Genomic DNA, 26,109 nt, shown 5'->3' with positions numbered 1-26,109 from the left:
GGTGAAATCCACATTGATACCATTGGGCTGCAGGGTTCCCAAGCGGAATATGAGTTGCTGTTCCTGCAACCTTCGGGTGGCATCATTGTGGCACACAGGAGGCCCATGATGGACATGTCATCTAAAGAATGGGAGGGGGAGTTGAAATGGTTTGCGACTGGGAGGTGCAGTTGTTTATTGCGAACCGAGCGGAGGTGTTCTGCAAAGCGGTCCCCAAGCCTCCGCTTGGTTTCCCCAATGCAGAGGAAGCCACACCGGGTACAGTGGATGCAGTTTACCACATTGGCAGATGTGCAGGTGAACCTCTGCTTAATGTGGAAAGCCATCTTGGGGCCTGGGATAGGGGTGAGGGAGGAGGTGTGGGGGCAAGTGTAGCATTTCCTGCGGTTGCAGGGGAAGGTGCCGGGTGTGGTGGGGTTGGAGGGCAGTGTGGAGCGAACAAGGGAGTCACAGAGAGAGTGGTCTCTCCGGAAAGCAGACAGGGGTGGGGATGGAAAAATGTCTGGGGTGGTGGGGTCAGATTGTAGATGGCGGAAGTGTCGGAGGATGATGCGTTGTATGCGGAGGTTGGTGGGGTGGTGTGTGAGAACGAGGGGGATCCTCTTGGGGCGGTTGTGGCGGGGGCGGGTTGTGAGGGATGTGTTGAGGGAAATGTGGGAGATGCGGTCAAGGGCGTTCTCGACCACTGTGGGGGGAAAGTTGCGGTCCTTGAAGAACTTGGACATCTGGGATGTGCGGGAGTGGAATGCCTCATCGTGGGAGCAGATGCGGCGGAGGCGGAGGAATTGGGAATAGGGGATGGAATTTTTGCAGGAGGGTGGGTGGGAGGAGGTGTATTCTAGGTAGCTGTGGGAGTCGATGGGCTTGAAATGGACATCAGTTACAAGCTGGTTGCCTGAGATGGAGACTGAGAGATCCAGGAAGGTGAGGGATGTGCTGGAGATGGCCCAGGTGAACTGAAGGTTGGGGTGGAAGGTGTTGGTGAAGTGGATGAACTGTTCGAGCTCCTCTGGGGAGCAAGAGGCGGCGCCGATACAGTCATCAATGTAACGGAGGAAGAGGTGGGGTTTGGGGCCTGTGTAGGTGTGGAAGAGGGACTGTTCCACGTAACCTACAAAGAGGCAGGCATAGCTGGGGCCTATGCGGGTGCCCATGGCCACCCCCTTCGTCTGTAGGAAGTGGGAGGAATCGAAAGAGAAGTTGTTGAGGGAGAGGACGAGTTCGGCTAGATGGATGAGGGTGTCGGTGGAGGGGGACTGTTCGGGCCTGCGGGACAGGAAGAAGCGGAGGGCCTTGAGGCCATCTGCATGCGGAATGCAGGTGTATGGGGACTGGACGCCCATGGTGAAAATGAGGTGTTGGGGGCCAGGGAATTGGAAGTCCTGGAGGAGGTGGAGGGCGTGGGTGGTGTCACGGACGTAGGTGGGGAGTTCCTGGACCAAAGGGGAGAAAATGGAGTCCAGATAGGTGGAGATGAGTTCGGTGGGGCAGGAGCAGGCTGAGACGATGGGTCGAGGGAGGTTTAGGTTAAGACAGCCATACTGAACCCTACCGCATCTTCACCATCCCCCCAGACCTCCCACTGACTGAGGACGAACTGTCAGTCCTTAGTAAGGGGCTCACCTTTGTCCCCCTACAACCACACATCAACGAATACCAGTCACGATTGGACATAGAACTGTTTTTCCGCTGTCTTCGCCTCCACGCCTACTTCTTCAACTGGGAACCTAACCCTCCCTCCACTGACCCCTTCACCCGCTTCCAACACAAGTCCTCCTCCTGGACACCACCCCCAGGCCTCCTACCTTCCCTCGACCTCTTCATCTCTCACTGCCGTCGAGACATTAACCGCTTCAACCTCTCCACCCCTCTCGCCCACTCCAACCTCTCCCCCGCAGAACGGGCAGCCCTCCGCTCTCTCCGCTCCAACCCCAACCTCACCATCAAACCCGCAGACAAGGGTGGCGCAGTGGTAATATGGCGCACTGACCTTTACATTGCCGAGGCCAGACGCCAACTCTCCGACACCACCTCCTACCGCCCCCTCGATCATGACCCCACACCCGAGCACCAAACCAACATCTCCAACACCATTCATGACCTCATCACCTCAGGGGACCTCCCACCCACAGCCTCCAACCTCATTGTTCCCCAACCCCGCACGGCCCGTTTCTATCTCCTTACCAAAATCCACAAACCTGCCTGCCCTGGTCGACCCATCGTCTCACCCTGCCCCTGCCCCACCGAACTCATCTCCACCTATCTGGACTCCATTTTCTCCTCTTTAGCCCATGAACTCTCCACCTATGTCCGTGAAACCACCCACGCCCTCCACCTCCTCCAGGACTTCCAATTCTCTGGCCCCCAACACCTCATTTTCACCATGGACGTCCAGTCCCCATACACCTGCATTCCGCATGCAGATGGCCTCAAGGCCCTCCGCTTCTTCCTGTCCCGCAGGCCCGAACAGTCCTCCTCCACCGACACCCTCATTCATCTAGCCGAACTCGTCCTCACCCTCAACAACTTCTCTTTCGATTCCTCCCACTTCCTACAGACTAAGGGGGTGGCCATGGGCACCCGCATAGGCCCCAGCTATGCCTGCCTCTTTGTAGGTTACGTGGAACAGTCCCTCTTCCACACCTACACAGGCCCCAAACCCCACCTCTTCCTCCGTTACATTGATGACTGTATCGGCGCCGCTTCTTGCTCCCCAGAGGAGCTCGAACAGTTCATCCACTTCACCAACACCTTCCACCCCAACCTTCAGTTCACCTGGGCCATCTCCAGCATATCCCTCACCTTCCTGGATCTCTCAGTCTCCATCTCAGGCAACCAGCTTGTAACTGATGTCCATTTCAAGCCCACCGACTCCCACAGCTACCTAGAATACACCTCCTCCCACCCACCCTCCTGCAAAAATTCCATCCCCTATTCTCAATTCCTCCGCCTCCGCCGCATCTGCTCCCACGATGAGGCATTCCACTCCCGCACATCCCAGATGTCCAAGTTCTTCAAGGATCGCAACTTTCCCCCCGCAGTGGTCGAGAACGCCCTTGACCGCGTCTCCCACATTTCCCTCAACACATCCCTCACAACCCGCCCCCGCCACAGCCGCCCCAAGAGGATCCCCCTCGTTCTCACACACCACCCCACCAACCTCCGCATACAAAGCATCATCCTCCGACACTTCCGCCATCTACAATCTGACCCCACCACCCCAGACATTTTTCCATCCCCACCCCTGTCTGCTTTCCGGAGAGACCACTCTCTCTGTGACTCCCTTGTTCGCTCCACACTGCCCTCCAACCCCACCACACCCGGCACCTTCCCCTGCAACCGCAGGAAATGCTACACTTGCCCCCACACCTCCTCCCTCACCCCTATCCCAGGCCCCAAGATGACTTTCCACATTAAGCAGAGGTTCACCTGCACATCTGCCAATGTGGTATACTGCATCCACTGTACCCGGTGTGGCTTCCTCAACATTGGGGAAACCAAGCGGAGGCTTGGGAACCGCTTTGCAGAACACCTCCGCTCAGTTCGCAATAAACAACTGCACCTCCCAGTCGCAAACCATTTCTACTCCCCCTCCCATTCTTTAGATGACATGTCCATCATGGGCCTCCTGCAGTGCCACAATGATGCCACCCAAAGGTTGCAGGAACAGCAACTCTTATTCCGCTTGGGAACCCTGCAGCCCAATGGTATCAATGTGGACTTCACCAGCTTCAAAATCTCCCCTTCCCCCACCGCATCCCAAAACCAGCCCAGTTCGTCCCCTCCCCCCACTGCACCACACAACCAGCCCAACTCTTCCCCTCCACCCACAGCATCCCAAAACCAGTCCAACCTGTCTCTGCCTCCCTAACCTGTTCTTCCTCTCACCCATCCCTTCCTCCCACCCCAAGCCGCACCTCCATCTCCTACCTACTAACCTCATCCCACCTCCTTGACCTGTCTGTCTTTCCTGGACTGTCCAATCCCCTCCCTACCTCCCCACCTATACTCTCCTCTCCACCTATCTTCTTTTCTCTCCATCTTCGGTCTGCCTCCCTCTCTCTCCCTATTTATTCCAGAACCCTCACCCCATCCCCCTCTCTGATGAAGGGTCTAGGCCCGAAACGTCAGGTTTTGTGCTCCTGAGATGCTGCTGGGCCTGCTGTGTTCATCCAGCCTCACATTTTATTATCTTTAATTACAACCAGTGTCAAGATTGTGCAGTTTCTGCTATTAATATTTCAAAGATCTGTTTTATTGACATTTTTTATAGGGCAGATGTAAAAGCAGTTTTATAATTTAGTTTTTATTGAATGACAAAAAAGATTAAAGAGAAAGGGTTTTCACACATGATGCTGTTGCTATAGGCTCTGTACAGAGTATGTGGTTGGATACGGAAGAGCCATAGTTTGATATGAGGAGCAATAGACGAAGGTGAAGATGTGTATGTTGACAATGATGGACTATGAGGAGAGTGTGGGGGTGAAGATGGCTAGAATTCTGTTTTCTGGCTTATTGCTTTTATCACAACTGAGACAAAGACAGCCCTCTCAAAACCTGACTGCCTCTGAACCTTTTCCCTACTTCTCTTCTGTCCCCTGAATGAAACTCATGTCTTTCTCAGGACTTTCTAACATATCGGTGATGGAAGCAGGAAATTTCTTGACTCCAGTTTCCACATCCAGGATGATGATTTAGCCTATCATCCCAGGACCATTGCACATTGCATCCTTTGTTAGGCATGACATTGGTCTTGGTAGCATTTATCAGGGTAGATTATGTTGTATTGTTAAAAGTATGGCTAATGAGCTAAATAGATACTATGCACTTGCTTTCACTTCAGAAGATGATGTTAATTCCCCAGACTCACAATAGTGATTACAATTTAAAGCCTTTGTTTTAACTAACTGTGAAAATTATTTTAACTGAGAGTTAATGAGTCTTAAGGTCGATACTAGATCAGAATCCAATGCCATTTATCCCAGTCTGCTCTGGAAAACGGGTGAGTACACATGATCCATTCATCTATCAAATAGCTCTTTGCAGTCTGAGCTGGTTCCCACAGATTTCAGGATGGTTTGAATACTACTGCAAGTTTTAAAAAAGGCTAAAAAATAGGATCCTGAAAATGAAAGACCTATGATTTTAACTTCAGTCATCGGGAAGCTGCTGGAACACATTATAGGGGATGTGATATGTGATTAAGCAGAAAACCTGCAGGCGTTTTGATTGCACTTACAAGCTCTCTGCAATTTTCTTCGCATAAACAGCTAATCTTTGTATTGTGGAAATCTTTCTAACAAGGACAAAAGAGTTACACATCTTGGTTTCACCAGGTGTTTCCAATTAAAATTTTGGTTTGAGCTTGAACTGGACCTGATTAAAATAGCAGACCAACAGACTGATTAATGTGCTATAGTCCTCGGATAGATAAAGGTAACAACTTAAGAAGAATCCTGAATAACAATTGGTATCAGAGACTGAGGCCTTTATCATGATTTAGACACTTGAAGGAAGATAACACTTAATTGGAAATTCTACCTCCAGGGAGATGAAAGTCGAACAGGTTTGTGACAGGCTGTGGGAACTTGGGATAGAACTTTGATTTGCTGATATTTAAACTGTGAAACAGAGTAGAAATTTCCATTGCGGGGTGATGAGGAGCATGCTGCTTGATCATGTAGCCCCAACATCCTGGAAGCGCTCTGAGCTTGTTTCCTGTCTAACCTGGATTTCTGATGAAGCTTAATCTGATTAGAAGTACACTTATTGCGATCTGCCCTGTTATAAATATTCCAGCGTACAGCTCATTTAATGTGGATGAACTCCTCAAAGCACTCCACAAAGGTAAAAATGGATGTGGACAAAAGAAGGATGTATTTGGCTGAATATCTAATAGATTCCTCAATGAGTTTGGCTTTATGAATGGTTTAAATGAGGAGAGAAAGGCAGCATTGATGCTGCAGGCACTAAGTGGCCTGGTCGAGTGAAGTGGGGTAGACAGGAAGGAGGGAGTTGGAGATAGGAGAAAGGCACAATGCTAGTTTTAGCAGAAAAGACACTTCACAGGGGTGGGAGAATAGAGGGTTGTAGGGCTGAATAGGTCAAAGAGAAAGAAAGGAACAAGGCCAGGAAAATAAGCTACCCATGCAAATATGTGGTATGTCCATCTTGTCTCTTGTTGAGGAGCCTATGTGTAGTGTGTAAACAATGATGTGTCTAACTTACCAACTTTTGCCCAAAGTTCAAAATTCTCCATATGCCAATGGGATACTCAATTTTCAATCAATTTTGCAAGACTCGGCTGAAAGAGCCATTGACTGACTTGATGCATTGGATGAAAGACTGGTGCAACTGCAAAGAGCCATTAACTGATCCAAACATACTGCACACAAGGAGGATCTTCATGTTAAAATAAGGGTGATTTATTACTTGTCAGAGGAGTACTTGTGAAATGTTTCACAAACCAGAACCTGACAATATACACATCAAGACATACAATGGTTAACAGATGTTTTACACTATCAAAATCTTGTGGAAGACATTGATGCTATCACATTGTCTTCAGTGTTTGCAAAAATACAAATCTTATGCCTTCAGAAAGCTAATGTCTACACGCTAGTGTCTAAGATTAGCACGGGGTAAATGCCAATATACTAAGCCTACAAATTCTAAAAACCATTTGGCCACAAAATTGGGAAGCTCTGACAAAACCTGTGAATGTAACACTTCTGGCATACAGCAGTACACTAATTTAATGTGAAGGCTCTATAGTGCCAGACTTTGCAGATGCTCTAAGTTGTAGGCACTAATGAACCAGCAGGTATACCAGCATCAACGACACAGGACTGGTCATAATTCATGGAATTAGCCAGACATCAAGCAACAAATCAAATTCAGAAACTTCACTTATCACTTCAATTCACATTGATAGATCCGGAATATTTTTATAAAATTGGTCATTTCAGGGGAGTTGCTGCATTATACATGAAAGACACTAAGGCCCATTCTTTAGCCCATAATTTAAGTGCAGTGTCCACCTAAAAGACAATTTGAGAAGGTTCAGATAATACAGAGTGAGATGGATTCACTGAAAGAGTGCAGGAGCACACAAGCTGGCATACTTCAATAACTTGCATCATAATGAAGAATAGCTCTCCAAGAGGATCTTCAATTCACAAAACCTAAGCATAGCTATAAAATGTACAACTTAGAAAAGCTAAACTCGAGTTTCAAGGCATGAAATTCTTGTTGCAGGCTTGTTGACAAACATGGTCACTGGTCATATGTGTAAGAGAAGAGTCCTAAGATCTCATTCTATTACATTCCCCATTTGGATGATACTGTTTTCAATGATTCCCATTTGGGATACCTGTTAGTGGAGATTTCTTTTGAGGTCACATGAACTGCATTACTTCCATTGAACCAGGATGCATCTGCATTGTCAAAAGAATTACTGTGGTAGGAAGAGCAAAACAGGGATATGATCAAACCTGTATTTATTGATGCAAGTGACACAAATGTAGGATTGGTGTCAGAAACTCTGACAGCCAGAAACTCTGTAACTCCCAGTGTGAGCATATGCATAGTTTGAAACAAAATAGAGAACATAAAAACCATTCCAATTCCTTAAAACAAGAACAATCTTCGAAATATCTTCCAAAATATCTAGGTGTCTTTAACTTATTATTGCTATATATTCAGATTTCACTCCAAAGTGTTCATCACTAAGGGAATTGTTGAATAAGAATATAACTTCATTATGACGTTAGGGCCACCAATGCATCTTTAAAATTAACAAAGCTCATATCCTCAAAACTAATAACAAGTAAATGAAACAGTCACCAATGGCAGAATCAAACTGGGGAGATAATTGTCCTGATTTTGATTTGATTTGATTTATTATTGTAGTATTGTATGTACTGAGATACAGTTAAAAATATTGTTTTGTGTACCGTCCAGGCAAATCATACCTTTCATATGTATGTCAGAATAATAGAACAGAATGCAGAACATAGCGTTCTAGCTATAGAGAAGGTGCAGGGAAAGACCAACTCTGATACGTGAGATGTCTGATCAAAAGTCTGATAACATTGGGGAAGAAACTGCTCTTGCATCTGTTGATATGTGTTTTTAAACATTAATATCTTCTCCTCTACACAAAACAGTGGAAGATAGCATAACCGAGGTGAGAGGGGTCTTTGATTATGTTAGTTGCTTTCCCAAGGCAGCAAGAAGTATAGACAGAGTTAATGGATGGACAGCTGGTTTGTGAGACAGACTGGGCTGCATTCACAACTCTCTGTTGTTTCTGGCAGCCGTGGTCAGAGCGGTTACCATCCCAAGCTGTGATGCATTCTGATAAGATGCTTTCTATGGTGCACCTCTAAACATTTGTAAGAATCCTTTTGGACATGCGGAATTTCCTTAGTCTTCTCGGGGAGTAGAGGCATTGGTGCACTTTGGTGTGCTTTCTTGACCGTAGTGTCAATGTGGATGAAGCAGGATAGATTGTTGGTGATATTTAACCCTACGAACTTGAAGCTTTCACCCCCGTGAAAACAGAAATAAACACTTGTTTCTTCGGTATCGCACTATTTGGCAATTACATGATATGCTAAACACAACTGCTATACAGTCTAAATTCCAATTTTAGTTTATTCAGTGACCCGAGAAAGATCATTAAGGAGACACTGATTCGCAATTCACAAGCTGATTCAAAAAATTATCCAATCCTCAAATGTGGACAGACAAAACATGACAATGTTATATTTGAAAGTGACACCTATGAGAGTAATCTTTCTGTCAGTGGCAAAGTTCATGTTTGGCAGATAAGTGCACACCAGTTTATGAACTTGTGTCCAAAGTGCTCTTTTTGAAACCTGAGAGTTGCTTGTCATCTTCTCTTATAAATTTACAAATGTGCATGACAAAAATGCGAGGAGTTGACAAAATTATGAATAGGGCCACAAGTTTGCTTTCAAGATTCTACTCAAGGATTCAAGATTCTACACTGTCAACAAGCTAAGGTGAGAAGAATGTGTTCAGAACCAAGATCCAATGACACATAATAGTAAGAAAGAACAAATCAGGTCTTTTGCAGATGCCCACCTGCTTCGCATTGGGTACAAGACCCTGAACACAAAATAATAGAAAACATGGCTGTCATGAGATTTGGATGTATCAGCAAATTACCTGTATACTTTAATGCAAGGAGTATTCCAGGTATTGCAGATGAACTTAGAGTTTGTTTTGTACATGTAACTATGATGTTGTAGCTATTACAGAGACTTGGTTGAGAGACAAACAAGACTGGCAGCTTAATGTTCTGTGATTCAGATGTTTCAGGGGTGATCAGCAGGAATGTAAGACTGATGAGGGAATCACATTACTGTTTAGGGAGAATATCACAGTTGTATTGAGAGATGACACCTTGGAGGGCTCTTCCAGTGAGGACGTATGGATTGGGGTCAGGAACAGTAAAGGTGCAATCACGCTGATGGAGATGTATTACAGGCATCCCAACAGCCTGCAGGAGGCAGGGGATCAGACATGTGGACAAATTATGGAAAAATGTAAAATCAACAGGGTTGTTACGATGACTGATTTTAACTTCACTGATATTGACTGGGACCCCCTTAGTGCCAATGGCTTGGATGGGGGGATTTTGTTCGAACTGGTACTGGGGAATAAGCTTGGCTAGATGATCGTAGTTTCAGTGGGAGTGCACTTCAGGAACTGTGACCATAATTCTAAGTTACTTATGGATAAAGGTAAGAGTAGTTCTGGGGTCAAAGTATTAAATTGGGGGAAGGCTGACTGTGATAATATTAGGTAGGAAGTGGGGAATATAGAATGGGATGGCTGTTTGAGGGTAAAATTACATCTGTTTTGTGTGAATCTTTTAAAGACCTGTTGATTAGACTTCAAGGCCAGCATATTCCTGTGAAAATTAAGGATGAGGATGGCACAATTTGGGAACTGTGGATGACAAGAGAAATTGTGAACTTAGTCAAAAAGAAAAAGGAGACATAAGTAAGGTTGAAGAAACTGAAGATAGATAGATCCCTGGATGGATATAAAGAAAGCAGGAAAGAACTTAAACAAGGAATTAGGAAGGCTAAAAGGAACCATGAAGTGTCTTTAACAAGCAGGATTAAGGAAAGTCTCAAGGCATTTTATAAATATATAAAGACCAAGAAGTGTAATTAGAGAATGGATAGGTCACTTAAGAATAAAAAAAAGAACTTATGCCTGGAACTGGAGGAAATTGGTGAGGACCTTAACAATGACTTTATATTGGTATTTGTAAAGAAGTAGGGCTTGGTGGATGGTCAATACTAGAGAGGGGCACATTGATATTCTAGGGCATGTTGATTAAAAAAGGAAGCTTTACATGTGCTGAAAAGCATCAAGGCAGTCAAGTCTTCAGGGCCTAATGGAATCTATCCCAGAATACTGAAGGAGGAAATTGCTAGGGCATTGTATGAAATCTTTGTATCGTCTTTAGTTACAGAAGGCGTCCCAGAGAACTGGAGAATAGTCAGTGTTGTTCTTTTGTTAAGAATGGCAACAGGGATAATCTGAGAAATTACAGTCCAATGAGCATTATAGTAGTGATAGGGAAATTATTAGAGAAGATTTTTGGGAGCAGGATCAAATCACTTTTGATGAACGATTTATCACTAGGCCATGGTTATTGATATGACATGCATTATCCCTATCTTATAAATCATAACAACAGAGGGAAGAGGAGTGAAAAAAATCCGCAAAGACAGGTATCCCATCACTAAGGCACCCTTTATTTATACGAGCATAGTACATGGCATTGACCTGGCTAGCTTAGAGCTAGCTCCTACATTGAACAGAACTCCTTACACTTTATATCTGTCAGTCAGGGCTCCCTGATTTGGATCATATTAACAGCCCCAATTGGGGAACTGATATTCTATGATGTTGACCTGGCTGCCCTCATTCCAACCATTACAAGGAGGAAGTTTGAATTGCAAAAGTGGGTAAGATCAGAACATGCCAACATCCTTGATGGTTTCAGTGCCATCACTGGTCAAATCCTCAGCCAGGTTAAACCAATTATCGCCAGCCCAACAACATCTGTCTCAATTGACTTCAATTTCTAATTATAACCAGATGACAACCACATATTATGATTTAAAAAAAGGCAGCATCAAGTGAAAGCATAGTTTGGGAAATAGGAAAAAAATAAAAGAAATGACCAATAATCAAAAAAAGGACATGGATAGAATAAAGAGAAGCATTGGCAGATAATTCTGCCCTTAGCAGAATTCATTGAAAGTGTAACATGCTTGACTCAGGCTGAAAAGCAGCTGCACTGGCATCGTAGAATTACAGGATACTAACCCGACATTGAGAGGAGCAAAAATAACTAGTAAGGAACAGATCAGCTACCTTCATTATGCCAGATGCCATAGTGCAAATGTCATCTCAAGAAGACAAGAAATTAATACAGAGCCAGTTCCAAACAAATAAGTCACAAAAGCAATTAACGTTAGATTTTGGATTGGGAGTAAGGCACTTAACCCCTTTAATTTGCACTACCTTTCAATAAGGTCATAGCTGATACAATTGCTGCATCATCTCCACTTGATTTTTGTTCCTGTCGTCTCACTATCCAAGGTCTCAGACACACTTTCCAGGTGAAGCAGTGATTTATAGTACTTTACTCAATCTAGTCTACTGCAATGACTGTACAACAATACGGTCTCCTATATACTGGGGAGATGAAGTGCAGACTGGGCCACCTGCAATCTGCCCACAAAAATGATCCCAAGTTTCCAGTTGCCTGCCACCTCAACACGCCACTGCATTCCCTGGTCAATATTTCTGTCCCAGGCCTCCTGTGGTGCTCCAGTAAAACTCAGTATAAACTGAAAGAATGGATCTCATTTTTTGCTGGGGCAGCCTGCAGCAGTCAAGAGTCAAAATGACATTCAATAATTATGGGGTATGAGCATCTTCTTCACATCCTTTACCCATGCCCAAACCCGAGGCCTTGTCACCTTGTCATCACAAAGGCTGCTTTCATCACAGCGATCCTATTTTTCCTCACTAATGGTCCCGAATTAATAGGGTATTTATTTTTGTCCACAGCCCACCATTATCTATCCCTTTGTCTAATCAACTGCTGCTCTGTCTCTCTCTGTCTCTGAGCTCTGTTTTCACCTGTAATTTACCACTCTCTCCCCTTCCCCTGTCTTCAGCATCTATACTACCTTTTCTGAACTACAATCAATTCTAAAGAAGGGTCACTGCCTTCTCTCCACAGATGTTGTCAGACCTGCTGAATTTCACCAGAAATTTTCTGTTTTTAGTTTCAATTTACTGGCTGTCAACTTTTATCTTGGTGTCAACGGCAAATTTACCTGCTGTACATTTGATGCCCTCATCCAAATCGTTGACATAGATTATAAGTCAGTAAGGAACCAGAAATGATCCTTGTGGTATACCACAAATGAGGTCTTGCCAACCTGAGAAGGACAAAATTCTCCTTACTTTCTGCTTCATGTGAGCTAAACAATCCTTTATTCATGTTTTAATCTACATCAGGTGCACTTGTCTTGTACAGCAACTTCATCAAATGCATTTTGGAAATCAAAGAACATCACATCTATTAGTTATACTCGATCCATCATGAATATTACTTAATTAATAATTCCTAATAGGCTGGTAAGAATGTGATTTCCCTTTTCCAAAATCATCTTGGACCTGCTGGATTAAATTGTGATTTGTAGACATCCATCAATAGCCTCCTTATTAACAGCATATAAGATCTTCCCTGTGATAAATGTTAGGCTTGTAGTTTTCTGTTTTCTGTCTGAACGAATGAATGAATGATTTTATTGGCACATGTACTTTACAGTGAGAAAAACAGTAGAATACAGTGAAAGGCTTTCCCACTGTTGCTACAATCTGGTGTGATTTTGAACAGTTTTAAGAATAAGGAAAGAAATCGAAAGATATAGATTAAAGAGAGTCCATCAGTCCTGAGCTAGCTTATCATCAATGATGCCTATGCTACCATTCCTCCTTAAACTAGCCTTTTTGAATAATGGTATTATATTTACTATTGTCCAATTTGTTGGGACTCTTCCAAAGTCTAAAGACTCTTTGGAGATTAAAAAAAATGCATCTACTTTCTGTGCTGCCATTAAGATTCTAAGCAATAGGCCATTGGTCCTGACATTTAAGATAACAAAGTGTGAAGCTGGATGAACACAGCAGGCCTAGCAGCATCTCAGGAGCACAAAAGCTGACGTTTCGGACCTAGACCTTTCATCAAAGTCTGATGAAGGGTCCAGGCCTGAAACGTCAGCTTTTGTGCTCCTGAGATGCTGCTTGGCCTGCTGTGTTCATCCAGCTTCACACTTTGTTATCTCGGATTCTCCTGCATTTGCAGTTCCCATTATCTCTGGTCCTGACATTTGTCAACTTTGAGATGCAATAATTTTTCTAACAACTTAATCACCTTTTCTTGGTGATGGCATTATTTTAAATTCACCCCTCATGTTATCTCTTGATTTTCAGTTATCTTTGGGAAGGTTTCTAAGCCTATTATCATGAAAACAGACACAAGATCTCTGCCAGAGTCTGTTCTATTTTTTTTTGTTTTCCATTATCAATTCTCCAAACTCACTCTCCACAGAATGACCTCTAGCTTTAGCTATTCTGTTTCCTTTCAAATCCTTGTCGAAACTAATGCCACCCATTTCTCTCTTACTAGCTAGCTTGTTCTCATCCTCTGCTTTCTACCTCATTGTTATATTTTCTGGCAATTATTTGTTGTTTCTTAAAACAAGCTCAATCCTTTGACCTACCGCTCATCTTTTTAGATTCACACAGGATTTTCTTTAATTTAAAAATAAAATTAATTCCCTTATCGGCTCGCAGATGATGCATCCTCCTCAAAGAACCTTCTTTCTCCCTGGGACATATACTTGCTGATAGTCATTAAGTATCTTCTCACAAGTCTGCCACTGCCACTCCTACTTTGTCATATTTATTCCCAGATCACCTCTTCTTTCATATCCTCGTAGTACCTTTATTTAGTTTAAAACACTCGTCATTGGACTTGTACTGTGATCAGTGATGTTTTCTAAATAAATTTTACTGTAAGTCATACTGCTTCACATGTTTTCAACACAAAGGTGCTTTGTATTTTACATTTGACAATTTCTAGTCTCTAGAGAATGATAAATCGGTCAACTGACGAACATCAAAAAGGGACAGAGGCAAAAACAAGCAACTATAGGCCAGTTAGCCTATCATCTATTTTTGGAAAAACGTTGGAATCAATTATTAGGAAAAAAATAGCAGAACATTTGGAAAATCATCATCTAATCAAACTGACCCAGCATAGATCCATGAAAAGGCAATTATGTCTGACCAATTTGAGTCTTTTTGAGAAAGTCTCAGCCAAAGTGGATAGAGGGAAACCAGTAGATATGTTGCATTTGGACTTCCAGAGGCGTTTGACAAGATACCTCACAGAAGTCATAAGGTATTTGAGGTATTATATTGGCTAGACAATTGGTTAATGAGCAGGAAGAGAAATGCAAGTTGAAACCAGTTTACAGAGAGATATTATTAGGTTAACTGGTGGCAAAATGTTGTCAAATTAAATATAGTGTGGGAAATATGAAGTTGTGCATTTTGAAAGGAAGAACAAAAGAATAGGGTTATATTTAAAAGGATAAAAGCCTACAGAAAGCGAGTTTTGAGAAGATTTGTAGCTCAGGTTGAGGTTCTGGATGTAATGCAGAGACTCAAACAAACAGCTCTGCCAATCATCCAACCCAAACTTTGGGTCCGCTATGTGGATGACACCTTTGTCTTCACTAAACAAAACAAAATTAGAGGCAGCCTTCAAGACCATCAATAATACCCTTACTGGCATAACATTCACAAAAGAGGAGGAAAACAACAACAAACTGCCATTCCGAGATGTCACAGTAGAGCGAACAGTCAATGGGGAACTTCAAACCAGCGTCTACAGGAAAACAACACATACGGACCAAATACTGAACTACAGGAGCAACCATCCCAACACCCACAAACGAAGCTGCATTAGAACATTATTCCAATGAGCCACCACATACTGCAGCACAGAGGAACCACGAAGAGCAGAAGAAAATCACCTATACAGCGTATTCAAAAAGAATGGGTACCCTATGAACACAGTCCGCTGATTCCTCAGCAATAAACCCAAACAAACAGACAAAACAGGCTCAGAGACCATAACCACTCTCCCCTACATCAAAGACATTTCCGAAATGACTGCCAGACTACTCGGACCTCTTGGCATCAGGGTAGCCCACAAACCCACCAACACACTAAAACAGCAGCTAATGAACTTAAAAGACCCTATACAGACAACAAACAAAACGAACGTCATCTACAAAATACATTGCAAGAACTGTGACAAACACTACATTGGACAAACTGGCAGAAAGCTAGCCACCAGGATACATGAACATCAACTAGCCACAAAAAGACATGACCCACTATCACCAGTATCCTTGCATACTTTTGAGGAAGGACACCACTTTGATTGGGACAACACATCCATCCTAGGACAAGCCAAAAAGAGACATGCACGAGAATTCCTAGAGCATGGCATTCCAACCGAAACTCCATCAACAAACACATTGATTTGGAGCCAATCTACCACCTTCTGAGAAAAAGAACAGGAAATGACATCACCAATGCAGGAAATGACATCACCAACCCAAGGAAACCTAACAGTCAAATAGAAAGTGGGACATAACACCAGCGCTTCACCGGAGGCTCACTGATGATGTTACCTAGAATGGTGACGAAACGTCTGAAAACGAACCTTCCAGCTCAGCGAGCAAACTTACATCCAGAGCCTACAGAAAGCGACAGCACAAAGGGACTTAAGGCACCTGTGCATGAAACACAGAAAGGTAGCATACAGGTACAGCAGGTAATTAGGAAGGCTGATGGAATGTTGGCCTTTATTTCAAGGGTTTTGGAGTATAAGAGTAGGGAAGTCTTGCAGCAAATGCACAAGGTTCTAGTGAGACTACATTTGGAGTGATGTGAGCAGTTTTCATTCCTTGTTTAAGGAAAAATATTATTTCATTGGAGGAAGTTCAGAGAAGATTCACTGGAATGATCTGGTTGCAACTTTACTTGCTGGAGTTTGAAGCAATGAGAAATGACATTAAAACATGTTGGATTCTCAAGGGGCTTGACAACCTAATTGCTGAAAGGATTCCCCTCATGTGAGAGTTCAGGACCATAGGGTATAGTCAGCATAAAAAGGCACCAATTTAAGACTGAGATAAGGAGGAATTTTTCTTTCAGGTTGTTGAGAGCCTTTGGAAGTCCTTGGCACAGAGAGTTGTGGGGAAGAGTCCTTATGTGTATTTAAAACTGAAAATGGATAGAATCTTGACCAGTAGGGGAATCAAGGTTAAGTAGAAAAGGCAGGAAAATGGATATGAGAAATTTCGGATCAGCCAAGTTACTAATGAATGATGAAGCAGGCTAAAGGGGCTGAACAACTACACCTGATCCTTTTTTCTTACGGTTTTATTGTGTTATCACAAATGTGTCATGTTTTCCACATCAATTTGACAAAATAACTCATTAAGATTTGCTTACATCTCTAAGGAAAGATGTTTATCTCTTACTTCTAATGAACATTGGCAAAAAACTTTAGCTTGCAGTCACTGTTCACCACTTCTATCCACCGTATGATATTTACACAACACAATCCCAGGACAATCAAAAATTCAACTGGTAGATTGCTCACAGTGTGATTTGCAATGTCAGTTGAAAACAAAATTTCAGCTTTCCAGTTTCTGTGACAGTTCAGCCCTTAACGTGACCAAACACATCCATTCCTTCAGATGAGCACAAACACCATATTTTCCTAAACATTAGATTATCGCTAACTTTCATGTTATTCTTACTTCATTTTAATTTAATTTTATTTACTTCATTTTGGCTGGCCCAGCAAATTTTAGATGAAAATTTACAGCTTCCAAGGAGGTGAACAGTTTGCATGTGTGAATATTTGTGCAGAAGCCATCAGACACCCAGGAAGGAAGGAATTGTCCTTTCTTTGCACTAAGATCCACCCGAAGCCTGAAGTAGGCTAATTTATTAGCTTCATCAATTGTTGTACTTGTGATTTTAACCAACATTTCAGAGGCTTCATAAATGCAAACCAGACGCCTTTTACTTACCTTGAGAAGATCAAAGAGCAACACATCCTGCCAAGCAGAAAGGATCATTTCATGTATCCTATGGCCAGGGGCCATTAAATTCCCTTCCCTGTCTTTCTATCACCGATGAAACTTATTATTCTTCTGTATGCTTGTGTCAGAAGAGTTTATATAGAGGTTAGACTTGTAACCAGTACAGTTATATATTGGCAGTTCATAGATGAAAGCAGAGACGTTCATAGGAAGAGGATTTGTGTACAAATTTGCTTTGCTACAAATTTGCATGGCCTTGGTGAGACCATACCAGGAATAGTTGTGTGCAAATTTCATCTCCTTACTTGAAGAAGGATGCTCCAGCTATGGAAGGAGAACCATGAAGGTTTACCAGAATGATTACTGGGATGGCAGGACTGAATTGGTTTGGACTATATTCAATAGAGTTGAGAATAATGAAGGAGGGACCTCATAGGGATCTGTAAAATTCTAACAGCACTAAATGGGCATGTACAGGAAGGGTGTTCCTGATGACTATGAGTCCAGAATCAGAAATCATAGTTACAAGGTATGGGACAGATCATTGAAGGCTGAAGTGAGGAGAAATTTCTTCATCCAGTGAGACTGTGGAATTCTCTGCCACAGAAAGCAGTGAGGCCAAAAGGTGTAATGTTTTCAAGAATGAGGTACCGCCTTTAGGGTTAAAGTGATCAAAGGGCATGGAGAGAACAGGGGAACAAAGCACTGAGTTGGATGATCAGTCATGATCATATTGAATGGTGGAATATATTCAAATGGCTAAATAGCCCACTTTTGTTACAATTTTCTAAATCCCTGTGTTTTATATTTCTAACTAATCAAGGAACGTTGGTGCAGGAAAGATTCAAGCAGGCTAGTAAATAGTTAGAGGTAGTACAGTCAGGAGATAGACACAGTTCTCTGTCACTGAGAGTGATTGTCAAAACCCATGAGTTGCTTGCAGAACCTACTTGCCAGAGTTCGGGATATCTGCTCTGGGCTGGAAAAGCATTCGCAGTTGGACAGGATGGATCTAGTTATGGTGATTCACATCAGTATCATCAAGATTGGAAGAGGGTCCACAGCCAGAATCTATTGATTTGTAATAATAAGTAATTCTTGTTAAACATAAAACCCAGCCCATGCTTTCTGTAAACCTGGGGAATTGGAGAATTTTGCATAATTTTCTAAAATCCTTAAATTTTGTGATGGATGAAGGAATAGCTGGCTTGACATTTGGGATATATTCCAGTGAGTTGTAACATAACCTCTGGCCTTCTATATTGATGTGCTCTTCCATTTGTCCACTCTGTCACTTCCTGTCACATTATGATAATCATAACTCAAATTGCTGTTGTGATCTGTTACTTTGTTGTTTTAACTTGCTCCTTTCCACCTACTAGTTAACTTAAAGACCTCACAACTGACTTAGTTATATGATTCACCAGGTGATCCCAGTATAGATCATGTTCGCATAAGTTCTCAGTTCGCAACAAACTACTGCACCTCCCAGTCGCAAACCATTTCCACTCCCCCTCCCATTCTTTAGATGACATGTCCATCATGGGCCTCCTGCAGTGCCACAATGATGCCACCCAAAGGTTGCAGGAACAGCAACTCATATTCCGCTTGGGAACCCTGCAGCCCAATGGTATCAATGTGGACTTCACCAGTTTCAAAATCTCCCCTTCCCCAACTGCATCCCTAAACCAGCCCAGTTCGTCCCCTCCCCCCACTGCACCACACAACCAGCCCAGCTCTTCCCCTCCACCCACTGCATCCCAAAACCAGTCCAACCTGTCTCTGCCTCCCTAACCTGTTCTTCCTCCCACCCATCCCTTCCTCCCACCCCAAGCCACACCTCCATTTCCTACCTACTAACCTCATCCCACCTCCTTGACCTGTCCGTCTTCCCTGGACTGACCTATCCCCTCCCTACCTCCCCACCTATACTCTCTCCACCTATCTTCTTTACTCTCCATCTTCGGTCCGCCTCCCCCTCTCTCCCTATTTATTCCAGTTCCCTCTCCCCATCCCCCTCTCTGATGAAGGGTCTAGGCCCGAAACGTCAGCTTTTGTGCTCCTGAGATGTTGCTTGACCTGCTGTGTTCATCCAGCCTCACATTTTGTTGCCATAGACCATGTTTCCCCCTTTTCTCATTATGAGATCTCGTGCCCATCTTCAATAAACAATTTCTTTCACACTAATATTAATCCACACATTAATTTTTCTAAACTTTTTTTTATCATGCTCCAATTTCTCTTTGTTAGATATAACAAACCAGAGATTATTGCCTTTGAGTTTCTGTTTTCTAACTTGGTCCAAGTTGTTTATACCTCCAATGCAGAACAACTTGACAACAGTGGAAGATTTATGGTAAGACCACAGAATAGTTATTTCAAAGTCGGTGTAAACAGGAATCCAGTGGAAACTCTGCAGAGGACATGTAGGTATCACATAATGCAAAGCAAATGGATTGACGGCACAGTGGCTTAGTGGTTAGCACTGCTTTCTCACGGCACCAGGGACCCGGGTTTGGTTCCACCCTCAGGTGACTGTCTGTGTGGAATTTGCACATTCGCCCTGTGTCTACTTGGGCTTTCGTTGGGTACTCTGGTTTCTGCCCATAGTCCAAAAATGTGTAGGCTAGGTGGATTAGCCATAGGAATTACAGATTAGGGTAGGGGGACGGGCCTGGGTGGGATGCTTTTCGGAAGCTCAGTATGGTCTCAATGAGCCAAATGATTCGCTTCCACACCATAGGGATTGTATGAAGAGCAATCCATTTGGTAGCCATGTATTTTGAAAGACATACAAAGTATGTTGTGCCAAGTGACAATAGAGAAAATTATTTTATCAAGATTTCCAGAAAGTCAATGTAAAATGCTAGCAACTGATTTATTTGATTTTAGAAGAAAGGTATATTTAGTCCTAGTCAGCAATTATTTAAAAGAGACTGAATTGGCAATACACAATAGGTCATGGACTCAATGATTAGAACATTGTAAAGAATTTTTGTGACATGCTGTTTCCCAGGAGAATTAATATGGGACTATAGATTTCAATTGTGAACGGGAATTTCAGGAATTTCACTTTGGAGGCAGCTGACAATTTCTCCACTTCATCCTAAATTGGCTTCATCAATGGGCTCTTCAATCTCCTCTATTATCGATGACAGATTTGCCACAATCACACTGTCCCTAAGTTTCATAAACTGCTGTCTTTTTTTATCAGATTTTTGGTTATTAGTTTTTGAGATCAAAATTATAGCTATTGTACAATTTACGTTCCAAGACGCCTGATTTTTTTCTGATTTTAATGGGCGGGATATTTCCTTCTTCCGTTAAATTGATTTTTCTCTACTCTACCTTTTTTTATAATCTCTGTCCTATTAATATTCCTGCTTTCTGCATGTTTATGTGTTTCATATTGACTAAGCCTTATATTAAAGTTAAATTTTAAACCACATAATTGACAGTCAAAATTACAATCAGTAATCTTCAGATCCTTGCAATTACAATAATTTCATACAACTGCATGATAACTGTCCTCCTTACTGATTTTACTACATCCTTTCTAATAGAATGCTTATTACTAACATGTTCTTTAATCATTCCCATGACATTCTGAATCTCAGAACATATCTCACAAACGATCCGCTCACTAGGATACCTAATCCTCACAGAATTTAACCTTTTATCTCTTGCAGAGGTAAGCCTAAGATAAGAGTTAAGAAAGAGTAGTCAAGATTGTGAAATCACTCATGCATAAGAATCAAGACAGGGAATTAGCTGTGATAATGGGAACTGCAGACACTGGAGAATCCAAGATAACAAAGTGTGGAGCTGGATGAACACAGCAGGCCAAGCAGCATCTCAGGAGCACAAAAGCTGATGGTTCGGGCCTAGATGAAGGGAATTAGCTGTATTTAATTACTGGGCAATACAATTTTATAAAGGGCACTTGCTAGAAAAACTGTTGAGAACGTGATTTAAATGATGGACCATTCTTAGAATGCAAGCTAAACGAAAATATAAACTCTCAAGGCGACTAGGTGGTAAAACAACTGGAGAAAAGCCACAGCACAAAGCACTGGAGAGGGTACCACTCTGACCATAGGGTGCCACTCTGAACATAGGGCAAAATTGATATACTATTAACCCAGGGTAGACCACCATCACCCTAGTGTTGGCCACATGGAAGCAAAATCAGCACATCCAGTCAGAGTTACAGATGACCTAAACCAATGAAAGTCAAAAGATTGGAGAAGCCAGAAGATAATAATGATCCTAACAGCGCAAAATGTCACTGATGAACATTCTTAGTCTCTCTCACACATTCATGCCATCATATTCTCTACACACTCACACTCTCAGTCTCTCCCAAACATTCACACTCTCAGTCTCTCACACACATTCACATTCTCAGTCTCTCTCACACCCTCTCTCGCTTCCCTCTCATATACTCATGATCTAGAAGGAGCCTGTAAAGAGACAGGTCTTAGACATTATATTCAAGAGACTTTACATTGCTCAATGAATGTCAAGACACTCGTAGAGTACTGTGTGCAGTTTTAATCTCCATACTACATGAAGGATATGCTTGCACTGGAGGGGCTGCAGGGGAGATTCATATGATGTTGCCTGGGATGGAGCAGCTTTGCTATGAAGAGACACTTGATAAACCCAGGTTGTTTTCTTTAGAACAAAGAGGTCTCAGGGTGGGGGGTGGGCCTGAATGAGATGTACAAGATTATGAGATGTGTGGTCAGGGTGAAAAGAAAGCTGCTATTCCTCATAGTCAATGACATTGGGCATAATTTTAACATGAAGTGGAGGAGGTTTAGAGCGGATTTGTGGAAAAATGTTTTCACCCGGAGGAGCTGGAAATCTTAAATGTGCTGTCTGTGAAGGTAGTTGAGGTCAGAAACCTCACAAAGTATTTGGACGGGCACCTGAAACGTAATAATATTCAAGGCTATGGGCCAAGTCACAAAAAAGTAGGACTAGTGTAGACTTAGAATCGTTTTATGCGGTGTAGAATCATTGCTGAAGGACTTCTTCAGTCCTGCGTAATTCCTTGACGCAAGTTGCATTTAATAACACATGTAAATAAGGAGTGTTTCGGTACATACGGTGTTGAAGACCTTACTTAAGAATCAAGCAGTCTTGGAAATGATGTGTTTGCAGTCGTTCACAGCCCAAGATATGCAAGGATTAGTATCTCATCGCTCAGACAGTGGCTTTGATGTAAAGTAGATAAGGCATGCTACTCTTCAGTATAAAGGAAGAAAGTATACTGAAATTTTGTATGAAATCTAGAACCAGCACTGTACACTTTTAAGCAGAGAGCTTTTCACAGCATTGGGATTTTTTCCATGCTAAATGAATTCAGGACAGAATTGTTCTTACAACTATTTAGAAGCCTTGTGAAGCTTAAACATCTTATCGCATCACATTATTGACACATACCAGACTTGTTTGTTCACTATAAGGAAAGCTCTTCACCCACTGTTATACAGGTGAAGCAAGAAATTGAATCAATACTGTAAAAAGGAGTTGGCTCACCTGTGGAAAAAACCTTCAAGTTGGTATTCAGGTATGATTCTGTTAATGAAGCCAGACTGGTCACTGCAATTTCTGTTGATCTCACACAGTTAATTGAAATGTGGAAATGGTGATTCGTTCAAAGGCATTTCTGGATGAGAGTCTGGCTACAATAGCAAAAATTTCAATTTTTACTAAGCTAGACATGAATAGTGGGTTTTGGCTGTTACCCTTGGACGAGGAATGCTAATTACTTTCAACCGTCATCACACTGTCAGGAAGGTATTGTTTTAATTGATTACCATTTGATATCACAGTAACAACTTCTCAGAGGATGATGATAAGTACCCTTGAAGGATTAGAGGGAGCAATCTGGCACTTAGACGACACCCTAATACATGCTTCCATTATAATAGAGTGTGAGAGCAGTACGACAACACATACGAGAATCATATTAACTTTCAATGACAAATTTAGGATTTCATAACTAACAATCATATTTCCACAGCATATTGTACATGCATCCTGTGAATGATCTCAAGAAAGCCATGAATTTACACTGATTTCTATGTCACAGAATTTCAACAATTTATGGGAATGGAGAACCAAGATGGGAATGTTCTTAATTCAAAGTGGAATATGTTAATAAACCATGATGTCAATGCTAAAGCAAAACCAAGCACAGTGTTAGGGAAAGAACCAAGAAATCCTATTTCCAAGAGTAACAGAGACACAAATTTCACTCGGCATATTGATTCATTATGATTCAGAACTGCCTACATTTATTGCTATGGATACTTCAACAATAGACAGGGAACTGTACTTTACCAGATTCAGAGTTGGCAAATGTAGACCAATGTGTCATGCATATAGTTCTTTGACTGAAGCAGAGTGAAGATATGTAGTAATTGAAAAGGAGGCATTAGCGGTTACTTGAACTTGTGAAATGTTTGAAGACTGTGTCTTAGATCTTGAGTTCACTGTTGAGACAGGTCACAAACCATTTGTTACTTTATTAAATGCGAAACATTGAGCAAAAATGCCACAAAAACTACAGAGATTTTTATTGAAATAGGTGGGATTGGTGCCAATACTGAATATATCCAAAAATATATAAAAAAAACTACAGCAGTTGCAGTGTCATACATTCCTATAGCATATCCTGAAAGAGAGGACATACATTTGTTTGAAGATTGTATATGTTTATGTCAGTGTTTACTAAATATTTACTAGCAACAACACAGAGACTAAATGAAATTCAAAAGGCTGAAAAATCAGGTGTAGAGTGTGTTCAAATCCATGAGTACTGCATCAAAGCATGGGCAGAATATGTCCCATATAATCCTATTCTGAAAGAATACTCCTAACAAAGCAGACATCTCAGCATCGTGGGTTTATTGTTGGTTTATGATGAAAGGTTGGTCAAACATAATGTCCTCAAACTCACTAAACTTCAGAGGTTAAACCAGGGTGACTTAGATTTGCGAAATGTTATGTCTAAGTGTGAAATTCAGGTCAGTAGTCAGGCACCTCAAGATTAGTAGAAAAAAAATTTCAAATTCTAATATGTGTGCTATCTACCAATAGGAGAAAATTATACTACTGATGCTAACTTGTTTTCCAGATTAAGCAAAGGAGAAGGAAGACAGCTAAGTTCTTGAAAATAAAAACTCATTGCAATCTTAGATTGTGGAGACTGAAATGGTGGAAAAGCAAGAAAATACAGGAGTGCACTAATTCCCACAAGAAGGATACCTTCAACAAAATGTTATTGCCTGATAACTCACATGCTACTCTACAGAGTTTGCCAGAAGAACTCTGAGTTGCGTATAAGATCAAGTAGATGGTGAGATCAGCAGTTATTTCTGTGAAGCAGATGTAAAGTCAGAGACTAGGGGTCAATATCATGTAAAGGGTTTGTGTTAGCATATAAATAAGGGCAGTCAACATTACCGAGTAATGAAAATCATATAACAACCAGAACTACTTGGAGATAGCTCTGTACAGAAGCTTTGCATGATGCCTGGTTCGGTCCATAGTTCTTTTAAACATTTATTTGTGGGCATGTGGTTGTCACTTGTTCAGCCAGCATTCATTGTCCAGTCCTAATTATTCTTGAGAGGAGCTGGGGAGTCTGTTCCAGTGCTTTGGAGGGGAACTTATATGTAGTGCTCTCATGTAATCGCTGTCCTTGTTCTTCTCGGTAGTAGAGTTGCAGAGTTGGAAGGTTCTGTCCAAGGAGCTTTGATGAGTTGTTGATTGTTTGAGAGAGAGATAATGGGAACTGCAGATGCAGGAGAATCCAAGATAACAAAGTGTGGAGCTGGATGAACACAGCAGGCCAAGCAGCATCTCAGGAGCACAAAAGCTGACGTTTTGGGCCTAGACCCTTCATCAGAGAGGGGGATGGGGAGAGAATTCTGGAATATATAGGGAGAGAGGGGGAGGCAGACCAAAGATGGAGAGAAAAGAAGATAGGTGGAGAGGAGTGTATAGGTGGGGAGGTAGGGAGGGGATAGGTCAGTCCAGGGAAGACGGACAGGTCAAGGAGGTGGGATGAGGTAGTAGGTAGGAAATGGAGGTGCGACTTGAGATGGGAGGAAGGGATGGGTGAGAGGAAGAACAGGTTAGGGAGGCAGAGACAGGCTGGGCTGGTTACACGCAACTCAGAGTTCGCAAATACATGTTCTCCATGGCTTCTGGCAAACTCTGTAGAGTAGCATGTGAGTTATCAGGCAATAACATTTTGTTGAAGGTATCCTTCTTGTGGGAATTAGTGCACTCCTGTATTTTCTTGCTCTTCGACCATTTCAGTCTCCACAATCTAAGGTTGCAATGAGTTTTTATTTTCAAGAACTTAGCTGTCTTCCTTCTCCCTTGCTTAATCTGGAAAACAGGTTAGCATCAGTGGTATAATTTTCTCCTATTGGTAGATAGCACACATATTAGAATTTGAAATTTTTTTTCTACTAATCTTGAGGTGCCTGACTACTGACCTGAATTTCACACTTAGACATAACATTTCGCAAATCTAAGTCACCCTGGTTTAACCTCTGAAGTTTAGTGAGTTTGAGGACATTACGTTTGACCAACCTTTCATCATGCAGTGGGGGGAAGGGATGAGCTGGGCTGGTTGTGTGATGCAGTGGGGGGAAGGGATAAACTGGGCTGGTTGTGGGATGCAGTGGGGGAAGGGGAGATTTTGAAGCTGGTGAAGTCCACATTGATACCATTGGGCTGCAGGGTTCCCAAGCGGAATATGAGTTGCTGTTCCTGCAACCTTTGGGTGGCATCCTTGTGGCAACCAAGTGGAGGCTTG

The sequence above is a fragment of the Stegostoma tigrinum genome, chromosome 6 (assembly GCF_030684315.1).
Source record: "Stegostoma tigrinum isolate sSteTig4 chromosome 6, sSteTig4.hap1, whole genome shotgun sequence".
In the NCBI taxonomy this organism is placed as follows: Eukaryota; Metazoa; Chordata; class Chondrichthyes; order Orectolobiformes; family Stegostomatidae; genus Stegostoma; species Stegostoma tigrinum.
The sequence above is the reverse complement of the archived record's forward strand: the minus strand, read 5'-3'. Positions refer to the sequence as shown.